A 22,911-nucleotide genomic window follows, 5' to 3' on the forward strand; every position below is an offset into this window, starting at 1 on the left:
TCAGTATTGGATCCAAACCAAAGCTAAGTTGAATTTATCCAAACTTGTATGACATTATACCTAAATTTCTTAGTTCATGTTTAGAAATTAATTAGGCTTTATATATTAAAAGCTGAGTTTAATTTTCAAAATTTGTTTGTTTATTTGTACAAATATTAACCATGGGCACTATTATGGAGGAATCTCCAATGCTTATGGACGTTCCAATTGACATTGAAACACATCAGACTAATAGTAAACCAGAGTCAGCCATAAATTTAGATGGATGTGACTTCCCCGATAGTGATATTGAGATGCTAGACTTGTTCTGTGAGGCCAGGTTAGGATTTGTTCATGTTGATGTTGAGACTTTCCTAAGAGGTGATAATGCTAGGCTCTTTGGGCAGCATATTGAATGGAATGATGATATTCAATTTGATTATGCAGATAATGATGAGTTATATAGCCTTGGACAATTCCGATGATGACAATAACGATAAACCAAACTGGCGAGATTTCAATGAGAAAAATGGCATGCATAGAAAAATATATTTGGAAGTTGGAAGGAAGTTTGCAAATTTTAGAGTTTACAAAAAAGCATTAAAGGAGTACTGTATTGAAAATGGGATTGATTTTTCATACATTTGCAATAACTCTAAGGGGATTGCGGTAATGTGTAAGAATCAATGTGGGTGGAGGATACATGCTTCACCTACAAAAGAGGGAGATGCATTCCAAATGAAGAAATTTCGTCAAAAAGACCACAATTGTTGTGGGGTTATAAGCAATACCGAAGTCACTGCATCATGGTTGTCTAATAAGTACATGACAACATTCTTGTTCAACCAGATTGGAAGAACATTGCATTTATCAATCAGGTGCATAGAGATTGCAACGTGCATGTCTCAACATCTAAAGCTTATAGAGCCAAGAGAATGTCCATTGGACATGTCGAGGGAACTAATTTGGAGCAATTTTTCAAGGTGTGGAAGTATTGTGCTGCAATTAGAAAATTTAGCCCCGTCAGTATAACAGTTTTCTAAACAGAATGCTTCATTTTTCAGAGGACATATATTAGCCTAGATGCATAGAAAGGCTTTTTAGTTGCATGTAGGCCTATTATGTGTGTGGATGGTTATTTTTTAAGAAAGTCAGTTTGGAGGCCAATTATTATGTGTAGTTGGAAAGGATGGAAATGAGAATATGTACCCTATAACATTTGCAATGGTTGAAGCTGAAACAAGGGATAGTTGGTGTAACACCTCGTGTGCACCCGGTGTATCACCTCGTGTGCACCCGGTGTATCACAATATGGTATTAAGCGCAATATAATTAATAAACAAAGCGGAAGTTACATATATAAATGACCCAATTACACTTAGGTAAACTGGGAACTAACATTTTCCTTTCCTTATGTATTGTCATAACTTCATTTATTTCAAGATTACTCAAATTGTCATACTTTCTTATACCTCAAATCTCTAACACTTGAGACTTTACTGTAACAGCCCGTTACGTACCGGTGTTGTTAACATTGATTATGATATTAAGCGTAGTTACAATCGTAGCAGTTCATTTAAAAATGCGAGTAAACTTTTTCCTTTTCATTACGTAAGCATTTAAAACAATAATTAAAATGTAATGATGAAAGCTGTGATCATAACTGAAATCTAAATACAGAATAATTAAAATAAATTCCTAAATATCATATATTGCTTGGCAAAAAAAATTAATTTATTACTTTTTTAATAAAAAATTACGAATAAGTTGTCGTTTTGCAAAAAATTACGAATCTATAGCACCCAAACACGCCCACATGGGGCGTGTTCTGATGGAGAAAGACACGCCCATGTGGGGCGTGAGCTTGTAAAGGAAACACGCCCAAGTTAGGACGTGTGCGGCAGGAGAGAGAAACGCCCATGTGGGGCATGAGCTTCTGAACAAGACACGGCCAAAGTAGGGCGTGTTCTAGGAGAGAGACACGCCCACGATAGGGCGTGTTCTCCGCGATGTATATAAATCTTTTTTTCACTTTTTTACCTCATTTCCACCCTCCCATCTTCTCTCTAAATTGGTATATGTTGGTTTTATGACTTATTTACACACTTAGAAATTAGTTTGTGACAATTAATATTTTTTTATGAATGACACTTGCAAACATATTGAACTTTCAATTAACCACATTATAATTAGGGTTAAAGACGAATGAATAACGTATGCAATATTAATTTAAATTGAATTTGAATTAATATTTGTATTGAAATATATTGATAGAATAATGTAATGTTAAATGAATTAATTGTCAATGATGTTAATTTAATTGAAATTAATATAACAATTGAAGTTAGTTAAATGCTATTTAATTAAGTGCAATTAAATTTTATTTAGTGTAAATTAATATAATATCAATAGTAATTTGGGTACATCTTTTTCATCTGTAGTAGTATTCTATTATGGCCCATTCGTCTTCATCAGAGTCCTCGCGCTCTGGATCCGATGGTGATCTTGAGCCATCCGATCCTTGTACGCATGTACTTCCTGGTCCATATAGGTGGGAGGTACTCCATAAGAGGACACAGCACAGTCACGTTTCACAAGTTGTGTGGAACGAGGATACGGTTAGGGGGTTAAAGACGAGGCGAGGGAAACTTCAGGGGGGACCCCATCACGATGATATACCAGACGTTGTCGCTGACTATTTGACACAGGCTGGGTTCATACACGTGGCACGTATGAGTCATGTTCAGGTATGTAATGTTTAAATAGCTTAATTAAATTACCGTATGTGGACTTTGTATAATTGTTGTTTTTCCATTACCATATCGATGTCTTCGTCATCGACCACTTGCAAGCTAATGTATTGTTCACATTGCCATAACCTTGCCGTGACAAGAGTGATCAATTGTTTGTCTTGAAGACATAATTTTTGACGTATTTTCTGATGCAGCTCAGCAACCGTTGAGTTTCGTTTAATGCGTGATGGCATTTTCTCCCCTACAAAAATAACACCACGACGACCTTCTTCTTTCCTACCGTTAAAATATAGAACAACACGAATAGTATCAGAATTCACACTCATTTTTAAAATCAAAATTTTAAAAGATAAAACAAAATATGAGTAAACAAGTGCAAACTATCAGAGAGTTTAGCATAACAATGACAGAATTGTGAAGAGTGTGTAGGGGGGTGGGTGTTTAAATAGCAGTCAGTTTAGTCACTCACGCCCATATTTGGGCGTGTCGACCCACTGAACACGCCTTATCCTAGGCGTGACCACACACGCCCTACGTTGGGCGTGTTTCCTTCACAAGCTCACGCCCCACATGGGCGTGTCTCTCTCCATCAGAACACGCCCCATGTGGGCGTGTTTGGGTGCTATAGATTCGTAATTTTTTGCAAAACGACAACTTATTCGTAATTTTTTATTAAAAAAGTAATAAATTAATTTTTTTGCCTATATTGCTTATCTTAAGTCACTAAGAGGTTCCCATAAATCCACTTAGCATAATTCTCACTTTTATGGTTTTTACATAATTGAACATGGTTCAGTATTTTGGACACTGTGCGTGATTTAGTCGTTACAAGGCTCTCATATTTTAATATGTTATTCTAGACTCAATTACCTTCCCAACAAGGTATCACACGCCCCATGAAGTTTTCATTTGCTCCGGTTATCACCGTTTGAAGTTGGACAAGCAAAACTGTCAGCCAACCCAAAACAGAGCACCAAACATACCTCACCATTTCTATGATTCTGAACAAACCACTTGACCAATTGCTCTCAAATTTTATACAATAAACTAGACACTTTAAGCTTTAATTTTACATATCATGAGCCTAATTTGAGAAAGAATTGAGGGAGAAATAATTTTTGTAAAACAGTGACCCGACAGCCCCCATGTGCAGAGCCATCTGGGTAGTCTCTACTCAAACGCGTCTAAAGGTCGCTATACAGCTTCAAATGCTACCAAATTTTGCACAACATAGTTGACATCTTAAGCTTCAAAATGATGTATAGCACGTCCCTATTGGACCTCTGTGGAGGGAGATATGCTCTCCCAAAGTTAGCCTAAAATATAGCATGAAAAAATATGACATGATAAATAATCATAATGCATTATACAATGCTCATGCTCTAAGTCTAGCCTATGCCAAAAGTGGCCTCAAAACGCAAAATGCTCTCTAACTCTATGTGCTCATCATGTGGGCCTCTTGCCAATGGCTCCAACCCCGCTACAACTACCTGAAATAATGCCCCAAACACGAGGTGAGATATACAAATATATCTCAGTAACCCAGAGGTTCTAGAGATCACTCTGTCCAATGGCTCACTCAGATGTATTATCAACAATGAATCATAACAACCAAAAAGGGATAAAGCAAGAGATTTAGTGATTTAGAGATGCATAGGAGAAAATATAAGAACTCGCACCGTTAATTTAAGAATTTAATTAATTGAAACAGGAGATTAAAGAGATAAATCCATACTTGACCCTAATAATTAGGAGAAGGCTTAAATAATTATAGTAAGCGATTAATAATGTTGAAAGTCGCTTTTCTGACGAAAAGTGCAGATACTGGTTCTGCTCCTTGGTATAAATGTGTATCGATGAAGTATACCGAAAAGTTATGAAAAGTATGTATATAATCCTAGAATAATATTTAGGACTGGAATACAAAGTTTGAAGTTGAAATAATGATAACTGGCGTCAGGACTGATACCTAGGGGTGTTCATCAACTGATCCAAATCGATTCAAACTGCGGCGACCGAACCAAAAAACCAATAACCGAAAAGCCGAAAACTGAAAAAAAAAACCGCAAATTTTAATTGGATTGGATCGGTTTTCGGATTGATTGATGAAAACCGATCCAATCCAAACCGATCCAATATATTAATTCCCCTCTACCTACTTGGGCCTTTCCCTAATCATAGCCCAAAAATTTCTAAACCCAAGAAAAAACCTAGTCACATCTCATCAACAAAATTTTATCTGTGTAGAGCTTCATTTCTCATTGTCCCACAAAATAATAATTATATTATCGTTTACTAATGCTTTTGTATTTCAATTTTTTTTACAAAGTCAATATATACAAAGGATGTTATTTGCACAATAATCATGAAACAAATTTTAAGATTTTCAGAAAACCGAAAACCGATCCAATCCAAACCGAAAAAATTTGGATTGGATTGGATCGGATTTGAAAAAAATCCAAACCGAATGGATGATTACATGATCAATCCGAAGGGATTGGATCGGATGATTTTTGCTTCCAAAACCGATTCAATCTAGATCACGAACACCCTTACTGATACCGGCTACGTAAAAGCGCGTACCGGCAAAGTGCTGAGAAAAATATAATAAAAATATGACAAATCTTAAAAAAATGGCTAGGTTCAGAATCCAAAGTTTGGGATTAAAATGATAAGCGTAGCTATTAGTGCTAATACAATGTGATTAAATTTAAAGTCCCTATATATAGACATGGGCATATAACCCTAGGCTAATCTTCTTCAGCCTCTACGTGAGTTTCTGAAGTTTAGGCAGCCACCTTGTGTAACATCCTGTGTATACCCGGTTTGTTATCATGTCATCGTATTAAGCCACGCTTAATTAAAAATGAGGAATAACTTTTTCTTTTCAATTATGACGTCATTAATATTACCAAGTTGATTACTTAATCCTTTTAAAAACATTGCCTGTATGTAATTGCAAATAGACAGCTATCTACACTGAATAACCTCATAATATAAATATGTGAGTATCTAAGTCACGAATCTACAACACGTAGTCCGGACATAATTCTGATACATTAATACAACTCGAATCCAAATAAGGCATAGTCAATCAACGTGGCATGGACAACCCCCATGCTCACCAATTAAGGCAACAAAGCCCAACAGAGTCTCAGCTCAATAAACAACATAAAGACAGTAAACATAAACAACATCCAATCATATCATCATAGCAGATATACAACAGTCAACTCAGCTCCGGCCTCCTGCCGCTCGAGGTCTCAACCCCTGAGTTACCTGAACCTAAAATATGTGCCCCAAACGTGGCGTGAGATCTCTAAACAGAAATCTCAGTAAGGCAAGGGGTCCTCGAAGATTTCTCCACCCCAAGCTCACTTACATGTGCAATATAAGTTCAAAAGCAGAAATATAATATAGGTTCCAAAATCAGTGCAATGCAGCAGAATAATCATGTCATATGTGTCAACTATTCTACTGGCCAGAGAAATGCGAGACTTACATACGTCTATTGCCTACATTTAGTGCAAGTCACTACTTACACCCACCCACAGAATCACCCTATGGCATGTTTCATACATACACAGGCTTACCGTCTAGGTGGAACAACACATGCATATTATAAGCACTTGCACATAACAGCTCAACAACATTTTAAAATCAATACATGAAAACACATCATGCATATAAACCATTCCCCCATGGGGTATGGTGGAACCAACAATGGCTAAACCGAGGACATGAAAGCTTACCTCGCAAGCTAACTATCCAAGCCAAGCTCACACTAGCTCAATGCCTACAAACAGCACATTCACAATCTGTTTATACAATAATTAATCATCAATAAACATTGCCCAAGATTCCATTAAGTGATTAAGGCTTTCCAACTCATTTTAAGCTATTTCATGCAAATTCTGCAGGAGGTATTCGAATACTCCTCGATGAGTATTTGAATACTCCATGTCTCCCGAAAGTATCCGAATACTTTCCCTCAAGTATTCGAATACCACTAGGTATCCGAATACTTTTCCCCAGTATCCGAATACCACCAGGTATCCGAATACAAATACCACAGTATTCAAATACTACCCAGTATTTGAATACTTATTCAACGGTATCCGAATACTTTTCTTCCCAGAAAAGTATTCCCATACTCCTCTAAGGAGTATCCGACTACTTAAGGATAAGTATTCGAATACTACACGAAAAGTATTTGAATACTTATCAGACAGAATGCAGAAATTCGAGCATTCTCTGCATAAGTCCATATTTAAGGGTCCAAACGTGATCTGGAGTCCAATAACTCCATCAACAGATGTTCATTAACATGTTTTAGACTTAGATTACCTGCCTTTAGCTCAAATGGTTCAAGTTTCACTTTTTAATGGACTAAACAAGCTAAAATCATGAATATACCAAAGAGGTGATCATGGTGTACCTCAAGTGACTCAAACTTAGAAAAAGACTCCTCCTTGTAGCTTCCAACAAGGCTCAAAGGTTCTGACTTTGCAAGAGCACAAAAATGTACTACAAGGCTGGACCTTTCTCCATCAAAATGGCACCATGAGGCTCAAAATGCCAAGAAGATGACCCCTCACAAACCACACTCAGAACGCAGCCCTCAAAACCTCTCAACTCAGAAACTAAACTCAGAAATGGGTTACCTTTCACTCACTCAAGGCTCAAGCACACTTAAGTATGAAGCTTTTATGAAGGATTCAAGAGGAAAGGTGACCTAGGATCATGTGCCACCTCTATTTAAATGTGTGCTTATTTTAATCACACAGTATTAGCGCTAATAGCTATGCTTATCTTTTTAATCTCAAACTTGGGATTCTAAACCTAGCCATTTTTCTAGGATTTGTCATATTTTTATTATATTTTTCGCAGTACTTTTTCGGTACGCGCTTTTACATAGCCAATATCAACTCTGGCACCAGTTCTCATTATTTTGACCTGAAACTTGTTATGCTAGTCCTATATATTATTCTAGTGACATATACATACTTTTCATAATTTTCCGGGATACTTCATCGGTACGCATTTATATCGTGGAGCAGAACCGGTATCTGCACTTTTCGTCAGAAAAGCAACTTTCCACATTATTAATCACTTACCATAATTATTTAAGCCTTCTCATAATTATTAGGGTCAATTATGGAATTATCACATTATTATCATAATTAGATAATTAGATTTCTAATTTAGCGACGCGAGTTCTTACACTCACCCCACCTTTTAAGAATTTTGTCCGCAAAATTAGAAACATACATGTCTCGCAACTCAAGGTACTGCCGGAGAAACTCTTCCTCTCGCTCCCAAGTACACTCCTCAAGAGTTCTTCCCGTCCATTGCACTTTGACCATCAGAATGATCTTGCTCCTCAGCTTCTTCACGCTGCGATCGAGAATCTTGAGTGGTCCGACGAGAGTTTTCAAGTTCTCCCGAACTTCCACATCATCCGATTGCACCACCTGCGAAGGATCCACAATGTACTTCCGAAGCTGAGACACGTGAAACACGTCGCGGATGTTGGCCAAGTTCAGAGGCAAGGCAAGCCGATAGGCAACATGTCCTACTCTACCAAGAATCTGGTATGGTTCAATGAATCGCGGGCTAAGCTTCCTCACTCCGAGGGCCCGACCAACACCGGTGACAGGTGAAAGTCTCACAAACACGTGCTCACCCTCACTGAACTCCAGTGGGCGATGCTTAACATCATAGCAACTCTTTTGGCGATTCTGCGCCTTCTTCAACTTTTCTCTGATCAACTGAATTTGCTGGAGGTATCTCCTTGTCTCCAACCTGAGACCAGCAGGTAGAAGTCTGACACCTCCTACCATACAACGCCTCGTAGGGTGCCATGCCCAGGCTAGCATGGAAACTGTTGTTGTACGAAAACGCAACCAATGGCAGGTACCTATCCCATGTTGAACCCTGCTCCAAAGTGCAAGCCCTCAACATGTCCTCCAATGTCTGGATGGTTCGCTCAGTCTGTCCGTCAGTCTGAGGGTGATACGCTTTACTCAATCTCAACTGAGTACCAAAAGCTCCCTGCAGTGCCTCTCATAACCGAGATGTGAACTTCGGGTCCCTATCACTGATGATACTCTCGGGCACCCCGTGCAGTCTCACAATCTCGCGAACATACAGTCTGGCCAATTGCTCAGTAGTGAAGCTCACCTTCACCGGAAGAAAGTGGGCAGACTTAGTCAATCTGTCCACAATAACCCAAATAGAGTCACAGCCAGCCTGAGTCTTCGACAATCCCACCACAAAGTCCATGGAAATTCTCTCCCATTTCCATTCCAGAATCTCAAGAGGTTGAAGTTTACCAGACGACTTCTGGTGTTCAATCTTCACTTTCTGATAAATCAAACACTTGGACACATACACAACTATGTCCTTCTTCATGCCCAGCCACCAGTAATTCCTCTTTAGTTCCTGGTACATCTTTGTAGCACTAGGGTGGACCGTAAACTGGCCCTTATGAGCCTCTGTCATCACCTCCTCAGTCAACGGACCTCGAAGAACCAAAATCCTCTTCTGGAAAGTCAACAATTCGTCCTCATTCCATGACACACCGTCTTGGTTCTTTACATAATCTAGGCACTCTCTGTACTTGCGCCTCTTTGATCTTTTCCATGAGCTCATTCTCAACTTGCACAATTTCCATTTCGAGAAGTGAACCCCCAAACAAAGACGTCACCGTCAGATCTCGAAACTGCTCAATAATATCATAGTCACCCATCGTCAAATTGGATAGACTCACAGATTTCCGACTCAAAGCATCAGCTACCACATTGGCCTTGCCAGGATGGTACTTCATCTCAAAGTCGTAGTCCTTCAGATACTTCATCCATCTCCTCTGTCTCATGTTCAGCTTTTTCTGGTCAAACAGATACTTCAAACTCTTGTGATCACTGAACTCGGCAAACTTCATGCCAAAAAGATGATGCCTCCAACTCTTGAAAGCAAACACAATAGCAGCCAACTCCAAATCATGAGTCGGGTAGTTCTCCTCATAAGGCTTCAACTGCCTCGAAGCATAGGCAATCACTTTGCCCAACGGCATCAACACACAGCCCAGCCCCTTTCCGGAGGCGTCAATGTACAGCTCAACTTCCTCAGCAGGATCAGGAAGGACCAACACAGGTGCAGTCGTCAGTCTCTCCTTCAACTCCTGAAAGCATTCCTCACACTCATGAGTCCACACAAATGTAGTCTCCTTCCGGGTAAGGTAAGTCAATGGTAGAACCAACATGGAGAATCCCTTGATGAACCTCCGATAGTAACCTGCCAAACCCAAGAAACTCCTAACTTCAGTAACCGTCTTAGGCCTCTCCCAATCTAGCACAACCTCAATCTTGTTCGGGTCAACTGCAACTCCTTCTACAGAAATCACATGCCCAAGGAACTTCACAGACTTGAGCCAAAACTCACACTTGGAAGGCTTAGCATAAACTTTTTCTCCTTCAGCACTTGCAACACCATCCTCAAGTGCTCAACATGCTCCTCCTCTGTCTTGGAGTAAATCAAGATATCGTCAATGAAGACGATCACAAACTGATCCAGGTACGGCTGGAAAAGCCTGCTCATGTAATCCATGAACACTGCAGGTGCATTGGTGAGTCCAAACGGGATTACCAAATACTCATAGTGACCGTATCTCGAACGAAACGCAGTCTTGGGAACATCCTCCGGCTTCACCCGAATCTGATGGTATCCGGACCGGAGATCAACCTCCGAGTACACACAAGCTCCCTTAAGCTGATCCAACAAATCATCAATACGAGGAAGGGGATACTTGTTCTTGATTGTCACCTTGTTCAGCTGCCTGTAATCGGTGCACAATCTCATAGTCACGTCTTTCTTTTTCACAAAGATGACCGGTGCTCCCCATGGAGACATGCTCAGTCGAATGAAGTCTTTCGCCGAAAGATCCTCAATGTGCTTCTTCAGCTCTGCCAACTCTATTGGCGACATCCAATATGGAGCTAATGAAATAGGCCCCACACCAGGCAATAAGTCTATGAAGAACTCCATCTCCCGCTGTGGCGGAAACTCAGGAATCTCCTCAGGAAACACCTCGAGGAACTCCTCCACCACAGGAATGCCAGTGATATCCTCCTGTGTCCCACTCACCAAACCTCTCAACATGACATAACCGAATGCCCCTGCTCTCAAGGCTCTCCTAGCCTGCAACACTAAAATATAAGGCGAGGAAGTGGCTGTGGAATCACACGGAGACATCACCACTCGCTTGGCACAACAGTCAATCATCACACAATTCTTGGACAACCAATCCATGCCAAGGATGATCTCCAAGTTAGCCATCGGCAATCCTATCAGATCCACCAAAAAATCACGGCCATACCACTGAAACACGATATCTTGATGTACAGTGAAGGTATGACACTTTTCTCCGGTGGTGGTAGTCACCCGCAACGGTGGAGAAAGCACATCACTTGGCAACTCAAGCCCCATAGCAATTAGCGTTGCAATGAAGGAATGCGTAGCCCCGGAGTCAAACAATACATCAACAACAGATCCACTAATGGAAACATTACCTCTGACAAGGTTTGGAGCTCGGCCGACTGTTGCCGATTTAAGGTGTAAACACGTCCAGTGGTAGGTGGCACCACATGTGCTGTTGTAGGTGGTAGGCGAACCATCTGAAGTGGAACTGCCTGAACCGCTGCAGTTCTCGCGGTCGATGACGGACAATCCCTAGAATAGTGGCCCGCCTGGCCACATTGAAAGCAGATCAACTGACTGGTAGCACACGGCCCCACATGAAACTTCCCACATCCCGAGCATCTGGGAGTAGGATGTCTAACTGAACTCCCCTGCGTCGAAGTCCTCTTGAACTGACTAGGCGCCTGCCTAGCAGCCAACTGCTTTCCCTTTCCCTTACCAGCGAACTTCCTGTCCTTCCAAGAAGTGGAACTACCAGTTCCCTTAACATCAGCAATCTTGGCCCTCTTGGCTTTACTCACAATGCAGACATCCCCGATGTCTCGACACTGCTGTACCAGTGTCCCAAAGTCTCTCGATGCAACTCCAACAATGCGATCAACTATCTCCTCATTAAGTCCCCTACGGAACTTAGCAGCCAAGAAGGTCGGAGTAGGCATAGCGATCCTGAAATGTGCAAACTTGACCAGTTTATTAAATTTAGCCAAGTACTCGTCAACAGACAACGAGCCCTGTACCAATCTGTCGAACTCCCCCTACTTCCTCTCCTGAGCATCGTATAGGAAATACCTCCCAAGGAAGCCATGTCATGACATAACCCTGCATCTCATAAGTTTGAGAGGTGTTCGTCCACTTCTCGTGTGCATCGCCCTCCAGCATATACGTCGCAAACATCAACTTTTGCAGATCAGTGCATTGCATGACTTAACCACATAAGATCATAAGATCCGTCAAAAGAAGGTGGCTTATGCTTGCAGAAAGCATTAAGCCGGCGGTCTATCACATCACGGTCCTCCATGGGCTCATGGTAGGGTTCCATCACCCCAGTACGCTGACTAATACCCTCCACGTGACTCAGGCTATCATCTTGAAGACTGGGTGGAGGCGGTGGAGGTGGTAGCGGTGGACGTGGTGGTGGAGGAAACTGACCCTCATTGCGGCCAGCCCTCATCTCCTCCAACATGACCCTCATCATGGTCATGTTCGCCAGCTTGTTCGCCTCAAGAACATTTTTCGTGGCCTTCCGGTTCACCTCTCGAACGACGTCCATCATCGCCTGGTTGGCTGATGGGACGAAAATTCGTGCCCATCTAAGACCATTTTGATGGCAAAATGCCATTTGTTCCCTCACCTGATGAGCAACTTTAGCACTAAAAGCACATGTTTAATATCTTTTTGACAAAAACACAGTGGGGAACAGATGATGACGTAAGTCTTTGGAAAATATATAAAAAGGGGAACAAATTTGGAACATTAAATACACCTGCTCCACTCATTTAATATTTCTGACCACTTTGTAGGAAATGTTGGAAAGAAGTTTCCATAAAGCATAAGCGGTGCAGCAATCAAGCAAGAGGAAACGTGCGCAGCAGAGAATAAACTGTTTCTATTGGTTAAAGAGGAAAGCAAGGAATGAGGATGATCAGAAGGAAAGACAAATCTCAACAATAACTGTCCCATCCAGCCATTTGCGCCCCTCAAAGCACTGTTCACACCGCCCCTTTCATGCAGTCAAGAAAACAACTCCAAGAGATTTACAAGCTTGCCATTCACTCTTCTGCCTATAAATAGGACGTCCCAGTACGAAGACAAGCATCAAATTCCTTAAGAAGAGATCACTTAGTTTATTTTATAGTTTTCTTTGTATTTTTGTATAGTTTTAACTTTAGTTAAGTGACAACACTTCTTCTTCATTCTGTATCACCCACTTGAGACTCCTCACGAGCAATAACCATATTCTTCACTTTTCATTTCGTTGTAATCAAGTTATTTTCATTTAAATACAAGTGTTCTTTCTCTCCTTTCCATTCGTTATCTCTAAACTGAATCTTGGGTCTATGGGACTTCAGTTTGGAATAATTATGTTTAAACTAGTAGCCATGGGATAAACTATCTGTGGAACGGAAAAACTGCAAAGTTCTTAAAGACTTATTTTCGAAACTTTTGTATTTAAGCTTTTGGATTTGTCTGGTTAACTAAGCTATATTCATTGTGTATCAATGGAAATTGAACACATACTGAGAAAGGAACTTCCATAAGGAAGGGATTTTAGACAGCTTAACCAGAGGGGGAAGGTAGTGTTGTGGAAACAACACTGCTGGTTGCCATAGGAATAAGGGGCCACCTCGTTCATTTTAAGGTCCTGTACCCAGTACTTGTTGGAGTCAAGGGAGCCATAGGAATATGGAAACTTGTGAGCCATCCAGTCCATAAGCTGAGGAATCAGACGTTGGCAGTTAAGAGACTGGAACAAAGACAAAAGTGTGAAGTCTTGAGTAGAAAGAATAATTATTTAAGAATAGAACTGTGGATCCGTTCCTTCTGTTAAAACTGTTTTACACCATCCATCCTGTTGTCTCTTAATTACTGTTATTACTATTGTTATTTTTCTGCTATTTGTTCAATCTTGTATCTATAACTCTCCAATGAATATTGCTTTTCCTTTTCTCAACAAGAAGAGTATCATACATAACGAAGCGATGAACTGTTTGCTGTCAGATTAAACCTACTATCCTTGAGGAATGTTGTCAAGATAGTAGGGAACATTTGACCAGACAGGTCAATTACTAACTTTTCTTTTTATTTTCATTCATTGTAAAATAGTATAAGACATTAATTAGAGTTCCATCCTTGTGGGAAGGTTAATCTGGGCATTAATACTCCCATTTATTACTTGATGCGTGCACTTGCGCACTTGGGTTGAAACTAAGAGAGCAACTGTGTTCTTTCTTAGTGAATTAGGAACGTCTTCATCATAATATATTTTTCACCCAACAGCTTTCGACCCAACAAGTTTTTGGCGCCATTGCCGGGGATAGATACACTAAATTTTGTCCTTATTACTGTTTTAAGTACATACATACCCTGTATATTTCATTTTTATTTTTTATTTTATTTTTGTCACATATTCTGTTGATATATATACTATCTTTTTTATGGTTTATGAGTGAAGAGTCTGAAAACAGATTCTCACCACTTCACTGAAATACCTGAATTTTTCTTTGATCCTGAGCCAAAACGTACCTTACATAGAAGGAGAAGAAATCTCAGGGAAAATAATTTTGAAAACATGGCTGATTATAACAATAACAATGAAGGAATCCCTCATGAACAGAACTTTAGAACTTTGGCTGCTCCTTTTAGGAACATACCAGAAAGAGGAGTAATCCTCCCTCCTGTAGCTCCCAATTTTGAATTAAAGCCCATCATGTTCCACATGATAAGGGAAGCTGGAGTCTTTCATGGACTCCTTGCAGAAGATCCTTACACACACCTCACAAACTTTCAAGACATCTGTGATAACTTCAAAGCTGAGGGTGTAACAGAGGAAAGTATGAGAATGAGGCTATTCCCCAATTCCCTAGGCTCAAAAGCAAAAACATGGATGAAAACTCTCACCCCTGGATCCATACACTCTTGGGAGGGACTTTCTAACAAGTTCATAGAAAGGTTTCTCCCTATGTCTCGCCAAGCTGATGTTAGAGCAGAACTCTCTAACTTTAGAATTTTTTATGGAGAAAATCTTTATGAAGCTTGGGAGAGATACAAGGACATCATCAGAAAATGTCCAAACCATGGGGTGGAGAGTTGGGGTGTTTTACAATCTTTTTATAAAGGCATAGATCATACTTCTCAATCACATTTAGACTTTGCTGCAGGAGGATATTTCTTTACAGGAACCCTTGAATCCAGGTATGAAATCATAGAAGGCACTGCAGAAAGATGTCTCCAATGGCCACTGGAACGGATGAGCCCAGTAAGGAAGCCAGGCATGCTAGAATTAGACAAACAAATTGCCATGGAGTCCCAACTGGCCACATTGATGAATGAGGTGAAGAATCTGAAAGCTAATCAAGAGCAACCAATGATGGAAGTCTTACAACTCACAGCAACTGAGAGTGAACCATACTCAGCCTGTAGTGACCTTCATGATTCAATAGACTGTCCATCTACTGCCTTGGTGTGTTATGCAGAAAAGTTTGGGAACATAAACTTCACCCAGGCCAGAGACAATCAGAATGCAGGAAGAAACAACAATCAAAACCCTGGAGGAACCATAGTGAAAGATCAGAACCATAATCCACAATGGAGATCACCCATGAACCAGAGTCCATACAATAATCAGCAGCAGCATTATCAACAAGGCAGCAGAAATGGAGCATACAAACCACAAAGAAAAACCAATTATGCTCTGTTCCAAAGAGATGACCAACGCATCAACACCCTGAAAAATTATGTCAAAGAACATATCACCAGGAACGATGTTGTGGTCAGAAACATTGAATCCCACCTAGGATAGATAGCTGCTAGCCTCGATACCAGAACACCAGGAAAACTACCAGGGGATACTGAAGTTCCCTCAATATCTTCTCCACAAGAATGAGATGTAAGTAACATGTCTAGCTAAAGACAATAAACTAAGCGCTGACTGGGAGGCAACCTAGTGGATATCTTTGTCCTTTAACAAATAGCAAAGTTTTGGGGTGGTTAAACTTAACCACACAGCTCCCAAAATGGAGGAACGTCTGATGTTCAACTCCAAATCCAAATAAAATACGTTCCATTCCAGGAACGTAGTTTTGGGGTGGTTCAATAACCACACACTCCCATTTAAAAAAATAAAAATTCATTTTACACATTTTATTCGCAAATGTGACAAGGACACCTGTCACAGCTGAGTCACTTACATATACGCAGCCGTTATCAAATCTGCACTCATTGCAAATTTTGAAAACGTCCCCTGAGAAAGCAACTGTCTCCTCAGCCATTAATGCAACTGCTCCTACCCTATTTCCTTCCCTCCCACGTTTCTAACCTAAAACCGTTCCACTCCTTACCACCATCAGTAGTAGTTGAATACCACTCACCCTGACCATTTGTTCCATAACGTTCCCATTCCACTACCTCTTCAACTCCCTGTCTTCAACCTCCACGTCCTGAAAAACTCCTCATTTTCCCTCATCTGCATGCTTATTTAAACTCATTTCCTTTCTTCTTCAATCTTTACCATTCTCTGCTAGCTTAGAAACTTTTGCTCTTATTCTCACTTCCCTCTACATATTGCCCTAGTCTTCTCTTTCTTCAACCATGATCAGACTTTCAGTATCATTTATTCCTGTGGCCAGGCGTGGCTAGGAGCCCGAAATCACTGAGGAGGTTGTTCATCTCTATCCAGAGAGGAACATCTTCCTACAAGATAAGGCTCATCTTCCCTCCTTTGTGAAGAAAGTCTTTCTCAGCCTCAAATGGCTTGCGTTTGCCACTGACGAACGAGAAGTCAACATCTCATTGGTGGCTGAGTTCCTGTATCACGCAAAAAGGCTGCCTAAGGAGAACACCAAGGATGAGGTGACGGTGAGGGGGAAGAAAGTATCATTCTCTCCTTCAGCCATCAAGGAAGTACTCAAACTCCCCACCATTTCCAAATGCACGTACCAAGAATATATAGACAGCAAAGATGTTTTGAAATTCACAAGGGATGTTAAGAACCTGATCGCCATCAAGAATCACGTCTACTCCAAGGGATCCCTCTGTAAAGGAAGCATGAGAGACGAAGCCAGATTCTGGGCTTTGTTTGCCAACTCTAACCTCACTCCCTCCATCCACGATGCCACTGTCAAGTGGGCACTCCAAGTGCAAATCTACTAAATTATGAGGAACATTCCTTTTGATGCAGTACCCTTTTTCTACGGTAGTCTAAAGAAGGAGATAAGGAAGACTATTGTCTGTCTTCCCTGCCTGATTACAAAGCTCTGTTTAAGAGCTGGAGTGAAGACTTACAACGATGATGAGCTGGTGGTGGCATCTGACATCAATTTTAAGACCTGGAATGGTCTGAGGAGCACCTACATTGAGACAGCCGAACCAGTCCCTGAGGAATTCAGGCGCACTGATGTTGATGATGAAGATGAAGAAGAGGGCCTTGAGATCCCATAGAAGGAAACCATGAAGGCCACCTCTTCAAAATCATCCACTTCTGCCTACACGCAGGCAAGAAGATCCATCCCCCCTCCCACCAAGGTAAAGAAAGAAGCCTCTGTTGCTACTGAGAGCAAACATGGCAAAAAGAAATTTCCTGCTAAACCTCCTCGAAGAAAGGGGAACGTTCCAGTCAGAGGCTGAAGAAAACCTTCAGCAGCATCAAGAGGTCAGAGGGAGGGTCCTCTGAGAAACCTATCACCCTCTCTGACAAGGAAGAAGACAGTGAATACAATGAGCCTATTGCCAAAAGGCTGAAGTAAGGAGGAAAGTCTAGGCCTGCTGAGAAGAAGGCATCCCCAAGTAGCTTTGCTACTTCTGAGTCTTTTGACGTTCTGTCCCCTCTTCCATTACCTGTTCACTCTTCACTACCACCAATGAAACAACAACCCTCTCCTAGGCAACAAGAAGGAGAGGGAATTGAAGAAACAAATGCAGCACCTGCTGCAGAAGAACATGTGGTTGAGCAAGAAGCTCAGCCACAAAAGAACCTTGACAAAGGGAAGGGGATTCTTGTTGAATCGCCTAAGAAAAAGAAAAGCCAATTGTGCCCAGGCAAATCAGCCTGGGTGGGCCCCTCTCTTGCCCCATCATCCGACCCGATACTTCTGGGGACGAGGCCATTGCTAGGGCTCTGGCAGAAGAGGAGGGCATGGAAGTTCCTCCACTGATGGAGGAACCAGCTACAACAGGCCCCTCTTCCTAAAAAATACAGGAGGTTGTTGTCAGGCAAGCACCTGAAGAACCTTCAGATTCTGGCAGCAAAAATAACCAGAAGAAGAATGTCAGATCTCGAAACTTCACAATAACAACAAAATCGTCATTCGATTCTCTGGGATCACCAGTCACTCTATCAATAGAGGTGACCCGACCCCACATACTCTATTCCTCACAATAACTTGGGTGAGTTTAGGTCCTATTCCATGACTCTAGCCTCAACTTGACTTACAATTTAGTAAATCATTATTCTAAAATAGAATCATATTCATTTCACAATACGACATCATAATCATGTTCATTGCAATCAATACATGTTAGTTAATTTACCAATTCACGTAGTAACGTACCTTAGTTCACGTACACCTGCAAATTTTCCAATTCAAATAACATAATAAATAATTACTATATGCAACATCATACCTCAATCCCCATGGCATCTGCAAAATCGAAAGTCAATAAAGGATGGTACAACATCGATGTATTTACACAGTTCATAGCAATTACTTCATGCTTAGCACTATCCATGGTGTTAACATGCCAACTACATATGAACATATCAATAATTTACATATTAACCTAGAGTCATGGAGACCACTCGACCAAAACACTTAACTCCTTGAAGAGAATTTCACTTTCTTAACAATTCTGACTAGAGAGTGTTCCTCACTCACCAGCAATAAGATATCTTCTCTTATGTCTATAAAATAAAGCACCATTACCACATGTAATGGCATAAGGCATCTTACCTTTCATGCCAATCTTGGCATATCACTCTTCATATATTTTACTCCTCCCACCACTTGGTGGTTGTAGAGTTTAAACTCATATTTCAAGTCTCTTAATGCATTATTATATCATGAGGCAAACTAAAATTGATCGATCTGTGCACCTCGTGCACCCGGATCACCCGATGAGTCAAACTCAAATCGGTGCCCTCATGGGACTTCCAAAAGTCAACACTCTTAGGATCCCATCCCCAAAGGAAACCCATGACATAGGTTATCAACCAAAAAACTAGTAGGCATACCAGTCTCCAGTGTACCTCATACACAAGGACCACTCAATGAACTACGCATCAACTGAGCGTCCTATCAAACTCCTCAGAGGCACCCTCTTCGGATACATCCCTTCCAGGGATAGTCCGCAATACGCTGATGGCCAATAACCCACTCAATCAACCTAGTTCCTCAAGTTATATTATCAAACACTTCAATACAACATTCAATGTATAAACATAATTCATACATCATATTATGCAATCACAACAATTCAACACAAAATTTCTCAACAGCTCGTCCATACCCAAATGATCCCACGATTGACCATGGGTAGACACTTAAGACCTGCTACGCAGTCTCGGCCATCTAACTAAAATAGCACATCCAAATAAATAGATGAAGTATCGCATTTCTCTTTCGTAGCGGTAATAACCCTCGAAAATGAAGAAAGCTCAATTATGGGCAAGTTCAACCCCACAACAATCGGACTCGCAATAAATAAGTGCGCCGTCCATAAGTCAAACAATACATCACCATAGTATCTCCAACATGAATTACCTCTTGCAAGGTGTGGAGCTCGGTCCATCTGATGACTATCCGATGTATAGACTCAGTCTGTCTCTGGTGGTGCAGGAATCATCTGAAGAGGGGCCGCCTGAACTGCTGCAGCCCTATCAACTAAAGTATAACAATCCTTGGCTATATGGCCACTCTTCCCACACTTGTAACATAGCAACTCTATAGTAGCACATCGTCCCAAATGCTCCTTTCCGCAACCTATACACTTCGGGATAATCAACGGTCTAGCAAAGTTGTCTGCCAGAGTAGCAGACCTCTTGAATTTGTTGCACAGTTGTTTGACCTGTAGCTTCTTCCCTTTACCTTTGCCTCCAAACTTCCTGTCCCTCCAGGAAGTGGAACCACTATTTCCCTTAGCCTCAGACTCTTTGATTTTCGTTGCCTCGTGATTCACACGAATCTTCCCGAGATCACTGTCCTGCTGAATGCAAGTATCGAAATCCTTAGAGGTTGATCCAGCTATCATTTCTATGCGACATATTGAAATATTTTGTATTCCTGCAGCTCGCTCCGCCTTGGCAGCGCGCCTCTTGATAAGGTGACCTGGCTTGCCACATCTGAAACAAACTTTTTGTCCTTGCTAGCAAGTACCCGTATGAGTCTTTCCACACGGGATGCACTTAAGCAGTGAGGATTCATTCCCAACTAACACCTCTCTAACTCCACTCCCACACTGCTGTGGGGATGGAAGTGGTGACAGTGGAGGATGTTGGTCGTCATGACGGCCAATCCTCATCTCCTCCAATACGACCTGAACCATGGTCATATACGCCAGTCGATTCGCCTCTACAACATCTTCAATGGCTTTCCGGTTTGTCTATCTAATGAGATCCATCATAGCCTGGTTGGCCAATCTAGCGGCCTCCTGATTGGCTAGTCTAGCCGCCTGCATCTCAGCTAATGCAGTCAGGACAGGATCAGGTTGATCCTTATTCATCTCTCGGTTTCTCTTAGGCATTACCATGACTCTGCATAAGTTACACAAAGAATGAGTTGATCAGGCCCACACAATGTGGTCACTCATACATCATCACAGCAAAACCCAACAGAGGAAACACACAGCACAGACTCGCAGCAGAACATCCTAAGTTATTGCAATACCTACAGGCTTTTCCCTAGAAAGTGCTCTGATACCATAAAATGTAACACCCCGTGTATACCCGGTTTGTTATCATTTCATCGTATTAAGCCACGCTTGATTAAAATGCGGAATAACTTTTTCTTTTCAATTATGACGTTATTATCAATTACCAAGTTGATTACTTAATCTTTTTAAAATATTTTCTGTATGTAATTGCAAATAAACAGCTAGCTACACTGAATAACCTCATAAATATAAATATGTGAGTATCTAAGTCACAGATCTTCAACACGTAGTCCGGACATAATCCTGATACATTAATACAACTCGAATAAACTCAAACATAACAGAAATCAATCAATCAATGTGGCATGGACACTCCCCATGCTCACCAAATAAGGCAACAAAGCCCAACATAGTCTCAAATCAAACAACATAATAACAAATAAATAACATGTCAGCATCCCACATATCATCATAACAACAGATATCTAACTCAGCTCCGGCCTCCTGCCGCCTGAGGTCTCAACCCCCGAGTTACCTGAACCTGAAATATGTGCCCCAAACGTGGGGTGAGATCTCTAAACAGAAATATCAATAAGGCAAGGGGTTCTCAAGGATTTCTCCACCTCAAGCTCACTTACATGTGCAATATAAGTTCTAAAAGCAATGTACAATATCAGTTCCAAAATCAGGGCAATGCAACAGATAACCATGTCATGTGTGTCAATACTATTCTACTGGCCAGAGAAATGCAGGATTTATATACGTCTAAACCCTACAAATAGTGCAAGACGCCACTTGCACCCACCCACAGGATCACCGTATTGTATGACGCCACGTATTCAGGCTTACCGTCTAGATGGAACAATACATGCATATTATAAGGCCCTTGCACATAACCACTTAACAGCATTTCAAAATCAATACATAAAAACACATCATGCATATAATCTATTCCCTCATGGGGTATGGTGGAGCCAACAATGGGTAAACTGAAGACACGAAAGCTTACCTCGCAAGCTAACAATCCAAGCCAAGTCCACACAAGCTCAATGGCACCAAACAACACAATCACAGTCTGTTTATACAATAATTAATCATCAATAATCATTGCCCAAGGTTCCATTAAGTGATTAAGGCTTTCCAACTCATTTTAAGTCATTTCATGCAAATTCTGCAGGAGGTATTTGAATACTCCTCGATGAGTATTCGAATACTCCCTGTCTCCATAAAGTATTCGACTACTTTGACTCAAGTATTCGCATACCACAAGGTATCCGAATACTTTACACCCAGTATCCGAATACCACCAGATATCCGAATACAAATACCACAGTATTCGAATACTACCCAGTATTCGAATACTTACTCAAAGGTATCCGAATACTTTTCTTCCCAGAAAATTATCCCAATACTCCTGCAAGGAGTATTCGACTACCAAGGGATAAATATTCGAATACTACACGAAAAGTATTCGAATACTTATCAGACAGAATGCAGAATTTCGTGCATTCTCTGCATAATTCCCATTTTAATGATCTAAACTCAATCTGGAGTCCAACAACTCCTTAAACAGATGTTCCTTAACATGTTTAAGACTCAGAAACACAGTCCTTATCTCAAATGATCCAAGTTTTACTTTTTAAAGGATTAAACAAGCTTAAATCATGAAAATGACAAAGAGGTGATCATGGTATACCTCCAAGGCTCAAAACTCCGAAAATGACACAGATTAGGAGTCCTCTACACAGCACTATGGTTCTGCCACTTCAAGACCACGAAAATTAACTACAAGCTTGGACCTTTCATCATCAAAATGGCTTCTTGAAGCCTTCAATGACAAGAAAATGGCTCCCACCAATGAGAACCACCAACTCAGCAACACAACCCCACAAACAGATGCTACAACTCAGAAATGAAGCATCACACACCCTCACAAGACCAACTCACACATAGCTATGGTGTTTAGGTGAAGGAACAATGAAGAAAAATGGTCTCTTGGTTGAGTTTTACCAAGAAAAGGGAGAATGGCAAGGGGAGGCTTAAGGTTGCTGAAGCACCACCAGAAAACTCACGTAACAATGTAAACAAATCAGCCTAGGGTTTAGTGTCAAGCCTATTT

At 41.0% G+C, this 22,911-nt stretch overlaps 1 non-coding gene across 1 annotated transcript; it reads right to left on the reverse strand.

The window, feature by feature from the left end:
• Positions 1–14,904: 14,904 nt before the first annotated feature.
• LOC133306084 (small nucleolar RNA R71) lies at positions 14,905–15,011 on the reverse strand. Its single transcript, XR_009750841.1, has one exon. It is a non-coding gene; the product is annotated as a small nucleolar RNA R71 (small nucleolar RNA).
• Positions 15,012–22,911: the final 7,900 nt, after the last annotated feature.

Source organism: Gastrolobium bilobum, unplaced genomic scaffold (assembly GCF_033153095.1).
Source record: "Gastrolobium bilobum isolate Gb01-03AN ecotype WA unplaced genomic scaffold, APGP_CSIRO_Gbil_v1 utg2037, whole genome shotgun sequence".
Taxonomy (NCBI): Eukaryota; Viridiplantae; Streptophyta; class Magnoliopsida; order Fabales; family Fabaceae; genus Gastrolobium; species Gastrolobium bilobum.